Source organism: Dermacentor silvarum, chromosome 5, assembly GCF_013339745.2.
Source record: "Dermacentor silvarum isolate Dsil-2018 chromosome 5, BIME_Dsil_1.4, whole genome shotgun sequence".
Taxonomy (NCBI): Eukaryota; Metazoa; Arthropoda; class Arachnida; order Ixodida; family Ixodidae; genus Dermacentor; species Dermacentor silvarum.
In genome coordinates this window covers 177,864,672-177,884,421 of record NC_051158.1, presented here as the reverse complement: position 1 = coordinate 177,884,421, position 19,750 = coordinate 177,864,672, and positions in this window count along the sequence as shown.

Genomic DNA, 19,750 nt, shown 5'->3' with positions numbered 1-19,750 from the left:
TTTTTCAAGCCACGATATCTCCGGAACGGCGCAGCCGAGAGCCGCCATCTTGGACTCGTTGGAAAGCGCATTTCTCCGTCTTCAAATTTGCCGCTTCAGCTATCTCCTTCATACAGAAACAAGCACACAAAAAGCAATTGATTGAAGGTCGTGCCGGAGCCACCAATTGCCCGCGCCCGCCACGTGACTCCAGCGCGGTTCGCCATTGGTCCGGTGCTCGCTTCGCGATGGCGTCGTCTGCACCGCTTGTTGCGGTCTCTTCGCGAGCTCTGGGCAGTTTCCGTAATCTCGACTAGTAGTAGAGCGGGCGCTACGTGGACATCGCAGTAGCGTGGCCGATCCCGCTTTTTGTAGACGTCTCAGACCCGCGGCTAAGCATTCGGAGCATCGGCGACGCGGATTCGCGACCTAGCTTCGGGCACGGAATCCTCGGTCACGCGGCTAAGCCTTTCGCGCGTAGGCGTCTCCGACTTGGCGATCAAGCACATCGCGCGCGGGCTTCTCGGATCCTTGCCTAAGCATTTCGTGCATCGGCGCCTCCGACTGCGCGACTAAGCACATCGAGCGTCGACTCATCGAGCCCGCGGCTACGCATTTCGCGCGTCGGCACATCGCTCAGCGAGTCTCGACTCCTCGGACCCGCGGCTAGGCACTTCGCACGTCGGCCCTGCGAGCGTCAACTCCTCGAGCCCGCGGCTAGGCATTTCGCACGTCGGCACATCGCTCATCGAGTGTCGACTCGTCGGACCCGCGGCTACGCACTTCGCGCGTCGGCACCTCGAGCGTCGACTCCTCGAGCCCGCGGCTAGGCATTTCGCGCGTCGGCACATCGCTCATCGAGTGTCGACACCTTGAGCGTTTATTCCTCGGACCCGCGGCTAGGCATTTCGCGCGTCGGCCCCTCCGACTGCGCGATTCAGCTTACCGAGCGTCTATTATTTGGACCCGCGACTTAGCACATCGTGTGCCGACTCTATTATCGTAATGCCACGATATCTCGAGTCGTAACAATACCTATCTACCACCCCTTCATAAAGAGAACCTCATCGTGAGCTCTATTCTCTAGGCCACTTGGGCTGGCACATACACCTGGCTGCAGAAGTGAGGCATCATACAAAAGTACAGGCTGGAAAGCACCTAGCAGCTGCATTGCTGCCTATCTCTCAGTGACTCTCCTAACCTCCATCTCAATGGAAGATGATTCAGAAGGCTGCTGAGAGCCTTCATTCAATAACATGGTCGATTCTACTAAAAGAAAACAATGCCTCACTGCCTGCACTGCAGCTGCTATCAATGAGGCAGTCTGCAGGTACAACGCTAGAACTACTGTATATTTATGCCCACATAGTTCTGCACCTCACTTGGTTTGAAACCCAGGCACCATGCTCTTTGTAGAGCAGCAGTAAAGAATGCCATACAAACATGAAAAACGCAGAACAAAGGCACAGCAGCCCAGAGGCCACATGATGCGGGAACGGTCCCACATTTGCGACGCAACAGCGGTGCTACCAATGCATTGGGTACTATGGGAGCTTAACAGCCGGGAAGACGCAGCGCCCGGGAACGTAACAGCGGGGTTCTACTGTCGCTTGTTTGAAGCGCAGCATGACATGTGATTATAATAACTGCATGCCGCCAATGTGTCCATCATTTCTGTTTATGGATATACGGAATGACATCTGAAAAAACTAGCAATATATGACACGATATCAATTTGTGTGTGTGTGTGTGTGTGTGTGTCGCATGTACACGTTTTTGGAAATACTTCAGGATATGAAAAATCAGCTGCTCCAAGCTGCTCCCAAATGCCAAATTGCCTGCTCCAAAGTGCTCCAAAATGAAATTTCTGATGCTCCGAAAATTGCTCCAAATCAGAAGTCCGCAGTAGCATCACTGTATCCGTGTTCGTTGTATTGAGATTCGACTGCATATGCTGCCTAAATGTGAGCCATTCTTATTGAATGACTGCAAATTATTGAGCAGACATAATGTGCGCCGTGCACTCGCCCACGAATCAGTGCCCCTGCAGAAGAACCGCAGCTATCCTGCAGCAGAACCATCTGCACCAGTCCTCACATTCATCATCCTTTCTCTCTCGAGGCTTGAATAAGTGTTGTTATCCCTTATGGATTATGGAACGAATGGATTGCAGTCGCTACAGATTATACCACGCGATATGCAATTACTTGAGCGTTGCCAACCAGCTGCGCCACAGACATAGCCGACTTCCTACTGTATGACGTTATCCTCCAACATGGTGCTCCACGTCACCTACTCACAGATCTCGGTCGCTGCTTCCTGTCTCGTGTGGTTGACGATCTACTTCAACCATGAGCTACTCATAACAACTTCACCACCTCATATCATCCTCAAACCAATGGACTCACCGAACGCCTCAAACGTACACTGACCGACATGCTTTCCGTGTACGTTTCCGATGACCACCACGATTGGGACGTTGCGCTCCCGTTCGTCACATTCGCATACAACTCATGGCGTCATGAAACTGCCGGCTACTCCCCCTTCTATCTTCTCTTTGGACGCCATCCCTTATTACCCTTTGACACCTTGCTCCCTTCTGATCCGGCCTCCACGTCCATGACTTCCTATGCGCAAGATGCCATCACGCGTGCGCTCGTCGTGGGCGGAGTCGCTCGCGCTCGGCTCTCGTCATCGTAGACCGCATAAAAGGCCATTTACGATCATCGACACCAGGATACTGATTTTTCATCAGGCTCTCTCGTCCTTCTCTGACTCCCACCTCGTCGTGTCGGCCTCTGTGAAAAGTTAATGTCGCGGTACATCGGGCCCTACCGTGTGCTGTGCCAGGTGACTCCTCTCACCTATGAGATATCTCCCATGGCATCCACCTCATCGACTGCCGCACCACGAAGTGACATCGTACATGTTTCCCGCCTCATACATTACAACTCTGATAACCAATTTTGACCACAACAAGCACCGGCATGGTGCTTCATCGGCCAGGGATAATGTCACGAGCAATGGCAAAGACAAAGACGTAGTGGGGCTGGGTCAGAGGCTCTCCTGTCGGACTGAAAACCTGCTGGAACCTGTGCGCTCTGTGCAGTTTTGACTAGACAAGCGCTAGCCGTTTACTGCTAAGTAAATACTCCCCATAACAATATAAAAAATAAGTTATTCAACGATGTTGAATAGCAAATTCTTGAGCCACATACGCATTGAATAGCAGGGATTATTCAATTCGTATACGAAATTTCAGATATGTACCCCTGATCCTTGCCTAATTAACATTTTCTGTTTGCTTCCTACCATTTGTTTAAATTGATCGATAAGTGACTCTCGTGGTACATATTATAGTTATTAGTGCAATGGAGAGCTTGTCATTCACAGTGCCCAATCTCGCTCATTGTATAGCAAGGGCCTCGACTTTTACAGCCTTGATGCCATGAGGTAGCATAGGTTTGTTGGGCAGTTGCCTGCTTCTAAGCTTACATACAGTCAAACCTCGTTAATAAGTACCCGCTTAATGTGCGATTGCGTTTTAAACGTAGTCGCAAAGATTCCCCCGCCCAGCCCCCATTGAACCCCATGTATTGGCTGACCGCTCAAGCCGTAGTCGCTCATTGCCCACCAAACGGTTAGTGCGTACTATTTCTCTTTCTTGTTCTACACGCACATGCACAAAATCGGCAAAAGCTCATGTGCGCAAACGTTCGATTTTCGAGTTGTGACGCCTGGACAACAGTCGCCAGTGATAGTGAACTTGAAACATGGCCATCATGACGTATTTCCTGCTCATACAGCTGTTGTCGATTGCCGCACACAAAAGCATGCGTTCGAGATTAGCTCCCAGTTACGCAGAGAAGCTGCCGGTAAGGGGTGGGAATTCGCTGTTGCCGTCGAATCCAATTCAAGTAGTAACTGTGCAGAGGCACATTTTATTGCGAAGCGCATTTCTGCCGTCACCCTGGATGTCCCTTTGAAGTTACGTGTAAAGTCCAAACACGGAAACATCGTCGCCGTGCGCCAAACGCTGTGTGTGCGAGTGAAAGCGTGCAAGGGTCAGCCGACTCAATCTCGCGCGCGCTAAGGAGAAAGGCGGGGCGGAAGCGCGCTTCTCCTGCGCGAGGCATGGCGGGGGAGGCGAGAACGGGAGGAGTTTACTTTGGCGGCAGCCGCTGTATCTTGAATGCGATCTGCGACGTGGAAAAAGTGCGCACCCGCGCAGGCCTTATCTTCAAAGCGATCTGCAGACAAAGTGCAACTAGTGCCGGTAGCTTCGTGTGCACTGTGCTTTCGACGTCCAGTTTGCGTTTAAGTGAAAGACGGCATGCTCGCTGCTGTGGCCACGCCTCCTCACTCCAGCATCGAGCGAGACGTGTTCATGTTTACCTGTGTGCGCATTACACGGTGCTTGTTAATTAAGTTGTAAGCGGGGCCTCATGGACAAACTGGCTCGTGGCCTTATCGAGTTCGAAGATGTTGCGTTTTGGCAAGGCTGCCGCGGCGGCAAGTGAAGATTACTGATTTTTTGCTGCCTACCCGCAAATAAAGCCTGTCTGAGTGTGTGTGTGTTTGACAGCATGGTGACGTAGTTCTTTTCCGGCCAGCAAGGAGCTGCTAAACTGGCATTGGCAGTTAATTCATACATCTTTAGTGCGTACCTAAACGTTGTTCCCCAGGGTGTCTACCAACCGGGAAAACAGGGAATTCTCAGGGATTTTGAATATTCTGAAAATACTCGGGGAAAACTCAGGGAATTTGTTGCTCTATCAGGGAAAATTAGTAGGGATGGGCGAATAAACGGTATTGTCGAATATTCGATCGAATAATTCTATATTGTTATTTACTTCGATTCGAATTCACGTATTCTATATTTTCGAATTATTCGGCACTCCCGAATAGGCAGCCAAAAGCCACGGACGGACGGTACACATCTCGGAGGATATGCTTCACGTCATGGCTGCCATACATCAACCATAAATCTCGAAGGCTATACGTTTTTTGCATTAAAGAGCCTGAAATGTGCGTCGCAGAAGTGCAGAAACGGCGCTAGCACCCAACCGAAACGAAGCGGCGGAGTCCGCATCGCCATAGTCAGCAGCGGAAATCGTACGTGAATGACAGCAACGACTGAACGCTTCGTGCCTATTGTGCCTTTATTGCGTTTACCGTCGCGCATAACAACGCGTTGGCTGCGGGATTTCATAGTCGCCACCCATCATCGCGTCGATAGCTGCCGCGCTTTCTTCCGCAGCAGTTGCCGCTAAAAGTAGTTTCGTTTTGACTCAATACACACGTCGGCCGCGTACCTAAAAAGCTGCGTAGTGGCCATCCATGATCGCATAGATAGCGACCGTGATTTCGTCTGCAGTTGTTGCAGCAAACGGTAGTTTCGTTCTGACTCGGTGCGTGCGTCTGCCAGGTGCAGCCACGCTAGCAGCAAAAAGGCACGCGTCATGCTGTGAGCGGCAAGTTGCCGCATGCCAGCACCTTGTCGCGAAGTCCACCGTGGCAATCGCGTCTTTACAGCGCAGCAGCGCGATATGATCTCGTGCGCTCTCGGAACGCGGAATCACCGTGAGCGAAAAGCGTGCGATCGGACAGCGTCCAGAAATCGCTCCATAGCTCCAAACCGGACCTCCGCCTCCCTGACGTCACCCTCGTCGCTCTTGGCACCCTCGGCAAGCTTTAAAAGCCTGCCGCTTTTGCCGCGTGCGGCATGACGCGCGCGTTTTTTGCGGCTAGCGTGGCTGTACCCTTAAGCACCGCAAAGTCGCCGTTCATAATCGCGTCGATAGCGGCCGCGGTTGCGACAAAAAGTTGTTTCGATTTGACTCGGTGCAAAGCTGTCGAGGATGAAGAGCACCAGCTACATCGCGATGTATCGGTCAGCTTACTGCCGAAAAAATAATCGGGATGTACGCGCAGTAGTGCAAAGCGTATTGCAAATGATGGCGCGCGCCGCAGCCGTGCTGCGAAGGAAGTCGCGAGGCCTCGATCGCCGCTGCGAGAGGCAATCAGTCACGAGATGAGGAGAATTGCAGCTTCCGCACTGATTTTGTGCAAAATAACGAAAGGATTTGCTCGTCCATTACACTAATAAAATCGTGCTGATGTAGTAAGCATTTGCTTATTGTTTTTTGGATACCCTGGTAATTCGGACATTTTTTTTTTCAATCCCGTGAAATTCGAATTAACTAGGTTTCACTGTAATGTGTGATATATACTATTTGAACTATTCGATTCCAAATTATTCGACCAAATCACTATTTGCTGCGACCCTGAAATCAACTATTCGCCCATCCCTAAAAATTAGCTGTAATTTTATTGAAAGGGAACGAAGTTGCGGTAATGGAGGGAGAGAGGGAAGGCAGCGTTTAGCTGCGACACCAAATGCGTATTTATATAAAAATGTTGTGAGGCGAGAAGGTGGTAAAGGCTTCGAACGCTGCTCGGTGAGTGTCCCGTTCTGATCTCGTCGAAAACCTCCGAGCCGTCCCCAGAGGCACCAGCAACAGTCACTAACGCCGCGCGCGTTCGGTGCGAACGCGGGCAAAACGGCGACGGTCTCGACAACAGTTCTGCGCGTTGCTGGTGCTGCTGCATGTCGAAGTATATACAGCTGATAAAACTACTATCCTTACTCCGTATAGCTCTCTACTAATTTGCTATCACAATTGATGCTTCGCCTTTTGGGTGCAATTGCGACATTTTTTTTAACATGCTTACTAAAGAGTGACAGCATCAGACAACATGGTGTCAGCCCGTGTTGATGTAAAAGAAAGTTCAGTTTCACTCAGGGAATTTAGCAAAATCACTCGGGTAAAACTTGGAAAACTCAGGGAATCTGAAAATGTCAACTTGGTAGACACCCTGTTCCCGGCCGACTACGTATTAACGAGGTTTGATTGTACTACGATACGCATGTGGTTAAAAGGTTCTTTCACATCTGCCGCCTTGGCCGTGAGCGGTAGTGGCTAACACTCCTGGGCTGATCTTGTACGCCAGCAAATATTCAAGACAATGGACAGGAGGATGGTGCAATGGCGGCCTAATTGGTAAAGCACCGCACATGTAATGCAGAAGGTGTGGGTTTGTCTTATTCTACTAACTACTGCCTTCGAAAAAAAAAAAAAAAGGAGCGAAAAGTTTTTTTTTTAGAATATTATCTCACTGTCCACCCATTCTTCCCCACCATCAAATAAGCATTATATGACCAGTCATTGCAATAGAAGTTGTGTTTTGCACTTTTGCTGAACGCACTGTCACAAAACGGCACTACTGGTATTCTTCGCATTTGCGTGTTCGAGCATATGTTTGCTCTAGTATGTCTCTTTTGATTTCAAACTTTCTATTGTGTGTTCTGTGCAGCACTAGCTGGCGAGTTGGCCGACACCCCAGGATTCACGCTCAACCCGAACGGCCCGGTCCCAGCTGAGGGCCAGACCACCTATGTTGTCTACATGTGAGCGTCAGACAGCAGCAAGTGCCTTTAGGAATGCCCGCCTACTTGGAAAGCAGCACTGTGTGCCACAGCTTCAGCTACTTCGAGGCTGAAACTAGAGCTCACTAGGAGGGTCACCCATGAACGCAAGGAACGTGATAGTCTTGTTGTGGTAGTGCCGTGTAGAGGTCATCACAGGTAGCTCTGCATTTCCTTAAAGGGATGCTAAGTGAAGATATGCGATAATGTGCTCTGAGATTTTTATTGTTACCTTTATTGAGAATGAAGATTTTGTACCTGAGAAAAATATGTCAATGTAAAATGGGATTTGCGCCACCATGAGCAAGATTCCCACGACTTATCGTGCCTCGTTTTTGATGGGTACATATGCAGTCGCCGACTGCTAATTTGGACTCGACGAGGTCCGCCTAGAAGTCTGAATGTAGTCGAGAATCCAATATATTGGGTTCACCAGGAACTAAGTGTCTTTATTCCACAAGCGGCCAACAAAGCTTGTGAATGTGTTGCTGTACGCACATTTGCTTGCCTGTGACCTGGTCAGTCTGTATTTCAACCATTTTCATGCTGTTGTTACAGATAGACGAAAATACAGTCAATGCATGCACTGAAGCTCCATCCCCTGGCAACCTATGCAGAGGCTGGTTGCACTATGACAGCCAAATGATTGCAGGTTTTTTTAAACAGTCATCTTCTAGTACTTACCTCACTTAATCACCGCCCTCGTCGGCGCAGACTAGATTGGTGCACTTGGCGCCACTCGAAACTGTTTGATGATTCTGAGCAACAAAAACTCATAATAGCATTCAACAAAGTTGCCCTGGGCCGTGTTGCTATTTAACATGTAAAGGAAACAGTGTTGGACGTTCAGCACTGGCCCGACAAACTCTAAATGCAGTACAGTCAACTCCCGTTAATACAGTAAAAGCTCGTTAACTCGGATCTCACGGGACCGGAGAAAATGTCCGAGTTAACCGAATTCCGAATTATCGAATGGACCATGAAAACAAAAGGAAAACGTACACGGCACAGACAAACCTTTATTTCTTGAAAAAGTGCGTTATTTTCGTCTGCCTCGCCGTCGGAATTTCTGACAGAACGATCTTATTTAATCCCATCAGGTGGTGGTGCGCACGTTCACTGTCGCGAGAACAAACGCAGAACTCCTCGAGGACAGCGAGGGCTTCGGCGGCCTCCTGCACGGTGCGGCGACGTTGCGTTGGCGGCTCATCTTGACCGTCATCATCGGAACAGTGATTTTGGTCCTCTTCAAGCACTTCCGATAATATATCATCGTCAGTCAGCGGACCAGCAACGGCAACATGATAGTCTATAGTGACGTAGTCTAAAATCTGGACGTCACTAGGAAGGACAGAGTCAAAACGCGTGTCATTCACCTCGTCATCCACATTTCCAGTGGGCTCGCGGGTGTCCTCTGGAGTGGCCTCTGGAGGAATATTCGAGTCGTCAGGGTGGACAAAGCCGCTGTGCCGGAAAAAATTTGCAATGACCGCGGGCGGCGTTTTGTTCCAGACATGCGCTAAAATGTGAATTGCGGTCAGGAGAGTCAGGTCATATTCTCGCCCTGCTTCCTTGCACAGCAGGATCCGTTCCAGCACATGCTTTCTGTACCTGCTTTTTACGTGCTGAATTATTCCTTGATCCAGCGGTTGCAGAGTAGCCGTCATGTTTGCAGGTAGAAATACAAGTTCGATGCACTCCAGCCCTGTCACTCTGGTATGAGCGCTGCAGTTGTCAACTAGAAGTAAAACCTTGCGCTTGTTAGCAGAGAAGCGGCGGTCGAGCTGGCGCAGCCAAGCTTGGAAAATATCCGAGGTCATCCAGGCCTTTCTATTGGCGTGATATTGCACAGGAAAGTGGTGAATGTTCTTAAAACACCTTGGGTTACGTGCCTTCCCGATGACTAGCAGTGGCAGGCGCTCGGTGCCCGACATATTTGAAGCGAGAAGCACAGTGACCCTTTCTTTGCTCCTCTTCCCTCCAACGTATGGGTCGCCCTTGAACGTGATCGTTTTTTCCGGCAAGGCTTTAAAAAAGAGAGCCGTTTCATCGGCATTGAATGCGTTGGCAGGTTCATAACGAGCCAGGTACTGGGGAAGCTCAGTTGTCTTCCAGTCAGCAATACGCCGTTCATCCACTGCTGCTTTTTCCCCGCACACGTTTCGAAAGACCAACCCGTGCCTTTCTCTAAAGCGGGCAAACCAGCCTTCATACGCACTGAAAGATTCGATGTTCATTCTCAGTGCGTACCTTTCAGCTTGCTGACAGATCAAAGGTCCACTGCAAGGGAAGCTGGCTGTTCCGCATGTCCGTTATCCACCGCAGCAGTGCGTCTTCCAGCTTCGGGTGTGCTTGCCGTCCTTAGTCGTTTTCGTTTTCGGTGAATTTGCCCTGCTGTCAACGCCTCGAAAATTTTTGCCTAGTGGTTCTTACATAGTCCCGCTTAAAGGTGCTTCTCGTAACCATCGTACTTGTTTCATTATCTCTTGTCGAGAAACACCTGCGTTCACGTCGTTTCAATATCATCACCTTGCTTTCAAGATCATTTGCTGGCTGCTGTGGCCGCTTAACTCCTGTGACGGTCGCCATTGTATGAAGCGCGGCGGCGGCGGCAACAGCGCACACACACAGCCGCAACACGCGAGAGTCGCAACACAAGAACTACGTCACTAATTCAGAAGTACACCATTAGCGTAGCGAGCAGCTGTTAGTAGACACATGATGCCCGGTGGCCCAAGCGCTTTCGCCGGGTGGTGACTACGCCACCTAGCCACTTCCCCTCATTCACTATCATCATGATCATATTCTGCTGCAGTTCGTGTCGGTTTTGGTTTCTCCAAACCTTCCATTCCGCCGTCGTTACGGCAAGCGGTGGCTTGAGCCTCCAAGTCCGCCGAGATCGGGCGACTCGGGAGTCCGCCGGAGTTGTCCGAGATAACCGGTGCGCGGCTAAAATCCCTCTGAATTAATGAGCATTTGACCCCAGTGAAATATACACAGTTCTGCCGGGACGGCGCCCGAGTCCGAGTTAACGAGGGTCCGGATATAACGAGCTTTTACTGTATTGCTGACGCCTACCTTACAATGATGCGCAGAAGCAATTATCGAGTAAGCACATTTTTCTGCCTTCGCTTACCTAGGTCATCATCCATACTCGTGGGCTCCGGTAGCACCTGGTTTCTTGTCTGCCTTAGCCTAACGTCGGCCTTATTTTTCAGTATCATACTCGGCATACTTTCTTGGGATGCTGTAATGCTTTGGCATGCCGCCATTCTTGCGAAGGTCTCAGCATTATGACTGTGCATAAGCCACCCAAGAGTCCATAAAATTATGTTATCTATATCACTTCAGGCAAAAAAAGAAATGCGATGTCGAAAGGTAAATATCACTGCAAACCTTCTCAGCATCTGCATGCAATAAACGAAGTGCTGCCGAACCGTTATCTCCGATAATGGTGTAGTAATCGCCGACCCTTAGCAAATTGGGTGGTGGCTGCGCGTGGTGCAGAATTCTCACCGACTTGGGCCACGTACCGTATTTACACGATTGTAGGTCGACCCATTTTCCAAATTTGGCAATCCAATGTTGGGGGGTCGACTTAGAATCGAAACCGAACCGTGACCGCTAGTAACGGCAGAGAAATGATAAATCGGGGGCGCTACGGCGGGGTTACAACTTTGCACCCACGTTTTTATGGTTACGGTAGAAGCGTAGCGTAATAATTTACTGTATTGCATACATTTTGATTGCGCGCACCACGAGCGCACGGCTCTTGTGGGAGCATCGATCATGGAAGAGCCGCCGTTTAGGGGGTATTATGGTAGATGGTGGAAGAGCCGCGCAAACTCGTGACGCTCGCGCGGAGCGAGCTCGAGCGTCTCGGAGCCAAGTGGTCACGCAGATTTTCGAATCTAAGCACCCATCCCCCCCTCATTTTGGACATCGCCATCATGAAAAAAAGGGGGTGCTTAGAATCTAGTAAATAGGGTACTTGCCATAATTCCCGTGCTGGCTGAACCACCTCCATTGCAGCTCATATAGACACTAGTGCCAGCGTTCCCTCTTGTAATTATTGTATGAACTACGATGCAGACATTCAGTTGTATGCTTTATAATTTCTCTAAACTTTAATTTGCCTATTGAAGCAACAGATTAAACAAATGACTGGTGTAGCCATGAATAATTGTCCAAGTCGTGGGTCGCTATGAGTGACATTACAGCACGGCCGTGTATGTAGGTGCACTTGCATGATTAACATCGACTCTGGCTGGAAGAGCGGCGCCTGGAGCAGAAAGGCAAATAGCATTTGGTTTGAAATTTAAGCTCTTTCTGCAGCATGTAGGGATGTAATACTTGGCAAACACCATCGTTAGCGCTCACTGTATGCACCGTGCTTGTCGGCTCAAAATGGCTAGACCTGGTAAGGGGCCCTTTAAGGGGGGACACTGTACTTGAGAGTGAAATGTCTAATTTTTTGTATCTATTAAAAAACAAACTTGACAGTATGATTGAGTTTTTTATGCTGATTTCAAAAATGTGACTATTTTTTTTGTAAGTCAATTAGTATTGGAGATAATTAAAATTAATTATCTATTGTTTGAAGGTGGAATAACAACAGAAAATTCTTATTAGAGAGCTACTATTGGCACATTTCTAGATACTAAAAAGCATAAGCTTCACAATGGTAGGAGTACTTTTTTGATATGATGATTTTTAGCCGAGTTGCAGCAGTTTGAGTTTCAATGTTGCAGACACACCCACATTATGCTCCAATTTAGTGGAAAATTAAAAAAATTTAGAGACGTTTTTTGAAAATTCACTCCTACAATTGTGTGCTCTACAGATAGAGCTACATGTCACAACAAAAATAGCAGTGCTAGCTGCTCTGAAGGCAGAGTTATTGTTTCTTCAAGTTTGCAATTTCATCAAAATTTTGATTTTGAGAAATCAGTGAAAAGCAAAACAAGTCTAATTTCAGCCAGCTGAAGCAAAAATTGTAGAATATTTACAATGATTTGCAATTTTAATATTGTCAGTAGGCACCAGGCATATAGTCCTTCTGTTTGGAATCGCCTAAATGCCGTTTTTTCAGTGCCCGCTGCATGCTCTCTGCAGAGACGCGCTTGCGAGCTGATGCTGTTGCTCTGCGGTGGTCCTTTTCTGCCATGCGTTTAGTGACTAGGAGTCCAGGATTGACCTTCAGTTCCTTCAGGATTGCTGATGAGGCTGCTTCATTTCCTGCATTGAATTTCAATACAGCCTCAGCCACAGCACCTTGCACAGAAAACAACGATGCATGGCGCTCTTTTGGTGAATGCGCCCATACAACGGAGTGAAGACTCTCATTGCTGTTCTGCGTTTTACCCCTCTGGCACCGCTTGAGAAGCTTCTCATCGGACAAACGTTCGTAGATGGGAGAAAGGGCCTTGCAGACATGTGGTGGCAAGTTATAGCGATGCTTGGGGATTGGCTCGCCTTTTGCTTGGGCTGCATTTTGCCGACACCACGAGTTTTGGCCTGTTGGGCACAAACTGTGATTTGACACTTGGTCATTAGAGGTGACATGGTGATAGGTGGCCATGACAGCTCTGTGCATGGCCTTTATGTCACCTTTGTTTGACTTCAAAGCCCAGCCGTAGTATGAAGTAAGCTTGGCAACCAGGTCACCAGTCAGTTTTCCCCTGCCACCAAGGCTTTCAGTTCCAGTCCCCTTTTGCTTGGAAATCAGGTTACGCAGCGCAGTTCCCATTCTTTTCTCAACATGGTTGACACAGTCTTCCTTGCTGATGGGAATATAGCCATACACTTTGGCTTCCTGTAGGGCGAGGAAGGTGCGGCTGTCGCCGTCCGAGAGTATTGTGGTGTACCTGAGGTTGTGTTTTTCCAGTGATCTTTCAAAGAGCATTAGTCCAGCCTCAACTTCCATTTCTCCAGATTTTTTGCCTGAGTTTTTTTGGCATACATGCCTCTCCTTCCACGACTGATATGTTTCATCTCCTTCTTTCAGTCCTCGTTCGCACGCCGCGCAAAAATTGCTCAGAACAACGTAGTCAAGGACCAACCCCGTAAAAAGCTCGATGACGGCGCCGACGCAGATATGTGAGGAATGGCCACGCGTCATCCAGGACCCATCATAGGAAACGGCTATGTTTCCTGGGTCGCCGAGCTTCAGTTCGTTGTACAGATTGCGCACAGCGAGCGCGCTCTCGGACATGCATTTATCGGCAGCTGCAGTCGCAGCGGGCGTCAGCTTTGACTTCTGGTGCGCCTGCCATGTCTTGGTGTGCATGCCGCGGGTAGACACATTCATGATCGCGAAAATGTCATTTAGCGCCGTTGCTGATTGCCAGTGCTTTTCATAGCGCGCGCGGCAAGAATGTTCACGACGAATGGGTTGGCACGTCGTTCCGCTGTTCGCGAGCGCGGCGAGCTCCACACCGACACGCTATCACCGCAGATCTCGCACGAGACAACCATCTTTATCGCGAGGCCGTAATCGCGTTCACCTTTGCTCATCGACGCATCGCCACCACACACTTTGCACTTGAAAAACGACAGCAGAGCGTTTATAGCGTCAAGGCTCACCACAGCGAAGCGCGTATTCATCACATCCGAGCCTTCCGCGGCGGCGTCCGAGGCCGCGGCGGCGTCGGCAGCACAAACGAGAAGCTCCGATTTTCGCTTCGTAGCTGGCGTTGATGCAAGATTACGGAGTTTTTCCTCCGCATCCTTCTCAATCTTCAACAAATCAGCGGGCTCCAACATGACGGTGTCGTGCCGAAACGTCTGTCGAACACGGCCGCTGTCGGAGCCGCTTCCACCGGCTAGGCCTATTCCACAGTCCTCGGCGGAGTCTTCGGTGGCACTTGGCTCGGGAAGCAAACTGTCATCGATGACTTCCGACGGTGTTCCGCGCCTCTTTTGAAAGTTGAACAACTTTCGTTTCTTCTTTGGTCCGCTGAATTTGTGCTTCGTAGCAAACTTTGGCGATGAGTTCGGCATGGTTGCGTTCCTACCGCGATGTCAATAGTCCGCACGCTCAAGCAGCCGACAGTCGACAGCGGGAATCAGCCAATGGCGGGCGCGCTCACTGTCACGTGCGTTCGTAGACGAATAGGATCGCGTATCGGGACCGACTTTTCGCGGGCTTTTTCTTAGTGGCCGCTTAGCGTATGTAGTAGCGGTGGCGCGAAATATAAAGAAGAAACGCGGCTCTTTCAAACGAGACCAAGATGGCCGCGATCAGAAACATAAAACGGCAGCTGCGCGTTTCGGAAAAATGCCAATTTTTGCGCGTCAATTGACGAATATTCTGGTCACACACGTCACCTAAAACACTACTGCGGCTAAAATATCAATCCAAGGTGCACAAAAATTTGCCAGGTTATGTATCAGTTACTGCAGAATCCGATTTTAGGGTAAAAAAAAAGTGATTTTTCCGCGATTTTTCGGTTTCTAAGATCCGTGTCCCCCCTTAACCTTTTCAGTGCTGGGCTCTGTGATGATCATGAATGTTTGGGACCTGTTAAGCTTCTCAAAGCACTGCGGCAGTAATAATCGGCACTTTTATCATTGCTCCACTTTGAAATGCTTATGCTGACTAAAGACATAGAGCAGAGACAACATAACATTTCAGAAAAAGGAGCTCACAAGAAGGTGAGATTGGTGTGCATTTCACAAGGCTTTGTGCAGTGGAATAAGCATGTCACGATTTGTTCCTTTGAATGGTGTACATGTTCATGCTTGGCGACATTATCGAGGTGCCTGCTGAAAGTGTAAATAATCAGTGTGTCAAGGATAGATGGTCCTGCATATGACCTTTGCTTCAAGGTGTGCTATCTTCTTTATTATGTTCTACAACCTTTTATGTTTATCAAACTACATATGAGGCTTGCATATTTTACAGTTGGACACATGTGGAGCTTGAATGTTAGCTTTTTGTCCTGATTGTTATTTGCATTGGTTGCACTCCCAGACCAACGATCCAGAAAAAGTGAAGAAGGGAAAAGAGGGCAAACTCAAAGATGCAGACGGGCGAACTGCAGTGATGCAGGCCAACGGCATCATGCACAACGGTATTGATGACGACAAGGTCTACAAGTAAGTGAGGAAAGCTGTTTTGTTTCTATGGTGATGTCGTGATGGCTGTCACTGTGGTGGTCGCCTGTAACTGTGGTTGGTTGGGGGCGTGTTGTTCAGTACAAGCTCATAATTCCACAACTTGTTAATTCTAATTTGGATAATTCAAAGTAGCCGCCACGATGCCTCCAACAATGTATTGAAAGCAGTATGTAATGCATTCCACTAATGCACACTGCTATCCACACCGCCACCAATACAGTAGAACCCCGCTGTTACGATCCCGGGTGCTGTGTTTTCCCGGCTGTTACATTGCTACTGGGGGACCATTCCCGCATCATGCGCTGCGAACTGCCACCCCCCGCCGGCCTCAGCGGCCATTTTGACTTCATGTCGCTTGGCTTAGTTGCTTGGCCGCCCAAAGTGCCGGGGGCGATATTCATGACGTACTTTCGGTTTCTGCCAGCAAAACTATGGCCCTTGAGATCCGTATTTGCTATCTAAACATGGTGTCTATGACGCGTTGCGGCCCTAAAATTTGTTTTGGCTCATAAATGTTCCGTATAAAGTCCAAGGGCGACAACGCCGTCGCCACGCGCCATATGCTGTATGTGCGAGTGAAAGCGTGTGAGGGGAGCCGATGACCGCGTCTAAATCGCGCGCGCAAAAGAAAGAAAAGCATGGAGGAAGTGCGCCTTCTTCCGTTGCGCTCGAGGCACCAGTGAGGGGGGGGGGGGGAGGTAGCGGGCAGCGTTGTGCTCTGGCATCAACTGCGCGTGGTCGCGTGTGCCATATCTTGAAAGTGATCTTGCGTTGAGGGCAGAGTCTACGCAGTGTAGGTGTGTCGGCGGCTCGTTGCATTGTGCGTGCTGTGTGTTCTCGGCACTCAGTTTGCGTTGAAGCGATAGGCACGAAGGTCACTACGCTCGCTTCTGCAGCGGGCGCTTTAATTCCTCACGCCAGCGTGTGACAGCGCGTGTCCATGCTCATTGAGTGTGATGTGTTCATGTTTGCCTGTGGGCGCTGACACCATGCTTGTTAATTAGTTAATAAGCGAATGTTTACAAGTTTATAGACAATAAAACTACTATTCTTACTTTGTACGAAAGAAGAATGGGAACCGAGGGGCTCGATTTTTATTAGTCATAAGCACGTTAAGCCAACAGACAACGAAGCCAAGGAAAGCATCGGGGAAATTAAGTGAAGTTGAAATTGGAATGTAGAAAATAATGAAGAAAAGGGAAATGAAAGTGGACGAAAAGATAACTTGTCGCCGGCGGGAGCCGAACCCGCAACCTCCGCATTACGCGTGCGTTTCACTGCCAATTGTGCTACAGCGACGGCCATCAATTCGTCCACTAACTTGGGTATTTATGTTTACTAGATCTAGCCCTAGGAGTGTTAGCCAGCGCCACTCAGAACCATGGTGGGAGGATGTGGAACATCCTTTTTAGCCCAATGACGTCACGATACACGTGATCTTGGGAAAGCAGGCACGTGGCTAATAAATCCTCGCATGCTACCTAATGACATAGGCTGTCAGATTCGAGACCCTCGTAATGAAATACGAAGGAAGAATGGGAACCGAGGGGCTCGTTTTTTATTAGTCATAACCACATTAAGGGGGGAGGAGGGGATGAAAAATAACTTTTTTGTTTCTTGGCAGAAAGGGCTGAAATTTAGCACACACGCTGTACATTGCAATAGAGGGACAAATCCAAAATTTCATTAAGATATCTTCATTAGTTTTTGTTTTATAAGAATTTACAAAAGTTTACAAGTTCCTTGCTCGTGGAAAGCCTGGCACAGCAACGAAGCATGGTACGGAACTGGGAATACTTTGTATGTTTGCCCAGATGTCTAATCTATATCAAGACAGTGTTATATTTTTTTTTAGTGCCCTTATAATTTTTTACTCAACATGACATGCATGTAACTTGTGTTTGACTGCATAGAGCCATGCAGTAATTGTGAAGTAATTAAATAATGGAAAAATAAATGAACATTTCAAGACTGTCTTGATGTGCAGCACAGTTTATGGATCACAGCAAAACAAACTGGACCAAAATCGGTCCAGCCATTGTTGTGCTATGCTTTCCACGAGCGAGGTGACCAACAAAAAAAAAAAAACACTTGAGAAATTGACCTGCAAAGTTTTGCAAGCAGTGCAGGTTTATTAGAACGCATCAGGGCGGTAATTTTTGGCATCAGTGCTGCCAAGCATCTTCTTGCACCTTTGCCTCTTCGTTTGGTGGGCTTTGAAAATTTCATAGCCTGGCTAGTCCATCAAATTGAACTTCCGTTCAGTTGTGACATCGCGCGAAGGGAGTCCGCGCACGCTGCATGCTCGCGATTCAGCCGTCACCGCTGACGCGAAACGCGCTCGAGGCGCGTCTGAATGGTGCGCCGTTCGGGCGACTATTTGTCCGGTGAATTTTCGGTTATTACACTGTAGCTCGTCGACGGTTGGGGCTCGCTCAGAAGGCGGCGTGTTCATGTCGCACGAGTGCATCAAACTAAGTACAACCGTCTTCGCCGGCGATGGTGACCTTCGAACCGCGTCGATACGATCTCGGCTGGTTCGCGCGGACGTACGCCGAGGCGCGGGAGCTTCCGTTAGAGCGTCTTCCGTCGACTGCGTTATCGGTACCGATGGCAACAGGGCGATTGGTCGGTTTCGCTGCTTGAGTCACACGGTGCAAGATAGCGCGGCACGTAATCCACGGTGCAAGGTAGCGCGGCACGTTCAGTCGGGTGCTCCTCCGCTAATCGCCGTACGTTTCTCGCTGTAGGAGGCTTGCGCTTCCGTATTCCGAAGACGTGCTTCGTCCAAACTTTCTTCTCCAACAAGCGACGATCCTTAACTAAACTGGGCGCTCTCAGAAATCCGAATTCTGCATGTCAAGTGAAGACGCCGGCATGGTTTGCGAAGCGAACAACTGCGGTAGCCATCTTGCCCGCTGCCGCAGCAGTAACCAATGGGAAGACGCCATTCAGCACGGCAGCCAATCGCAGGCCCGCTTTCATCGGAGGGCCCGTGCAACTACCTCTAGCAGACCCGCGATTCTTTGTGTTTGTGCGTTTGTTACAAGATGGCGAAGACCGACGAATTGAGAAGCGTAACGGCGAAACTTTGAGCTTTCGAACGATACCAAGATGGCGGCGCTCGGTGGCGGGAAATACGAGATATGGCTCCGTGAACTGCGGTGATTTTGCGCGATTTAAAGCTGTTTTTTCGCCCTCCGCACTGACAAATTAATTTTTTTCGGGCACTTTTAGTGCACAGCCAAATCATTTTGATACAGCGTAGATTAGGCGTTGCAGATATCGAAATGCCGGGTTTCCAAAAACCGATTTTTCTCGTGATTTTCGCGATCTGATCCCCGCGTCCCCCCTTAAGCCAACAGACAACGAAGCCAAGGAAAGCGTCGGGGAAATTAAGTGTAGTTGAAATTGGATGTAGAAAATAATGAAGAAAAGGGAAATGAAAGTGGACGAAAAGATAACTTGTCGCTGGCGGGAGCCTCGTGTACTTCAGTTGGCTACTGGCACGGCTAGTAGCGGCCTGCGATACTGACTTTGCTAGATGGCGCTAACTAAAACTGGCACGTTTTTTTAAAATCCTCGAATCTAAGCTGACCCTAGAGTTTCGTATATGATCATTTGAAAAAAAAAAAAGCTATCGGCCTAGATTCGAATAAATACGGTACCCCGCAGCTGCCTCGCCTGCGTGCGCTCTTGAAAAAGCAAGTTTACAGAGGAAATGACAAATCATTCTTGCACAAGTGTCTGGTGCAGAGCGAAGTCTTCGCCCTACGGTTCACGAAAACCTGACCAGCACTTCCACGGCCGCCTGCTCTTCTTTGTCGCTTGACGCGGAAGGCTCATAACCATAAGCGGTAATATTTCTTGCAAGGTTGGAATGGTCCTCGTCTTCAGACATGTACTCATCGCTGGTAGAGGTACCAGAACTCGAATCCATGCTCATGATGGTGGCGTCGGCGCACTTCAAGTGACCGCAACCGGCCGTTATCCGACGAGGGTGTCGTGACGTCACGCTTTCCAACTCCCAGGGGTCAGGTGCAAGGCGCGGGCTCGCAAAAACCCCAAAATAAAACCATCGGCTCAAAAATGAGCTAAGTGACTACTTCTTTTCGGTGTAATCACTCACTGAGGATTCATTTTCAGCATTTTCGTAAAATT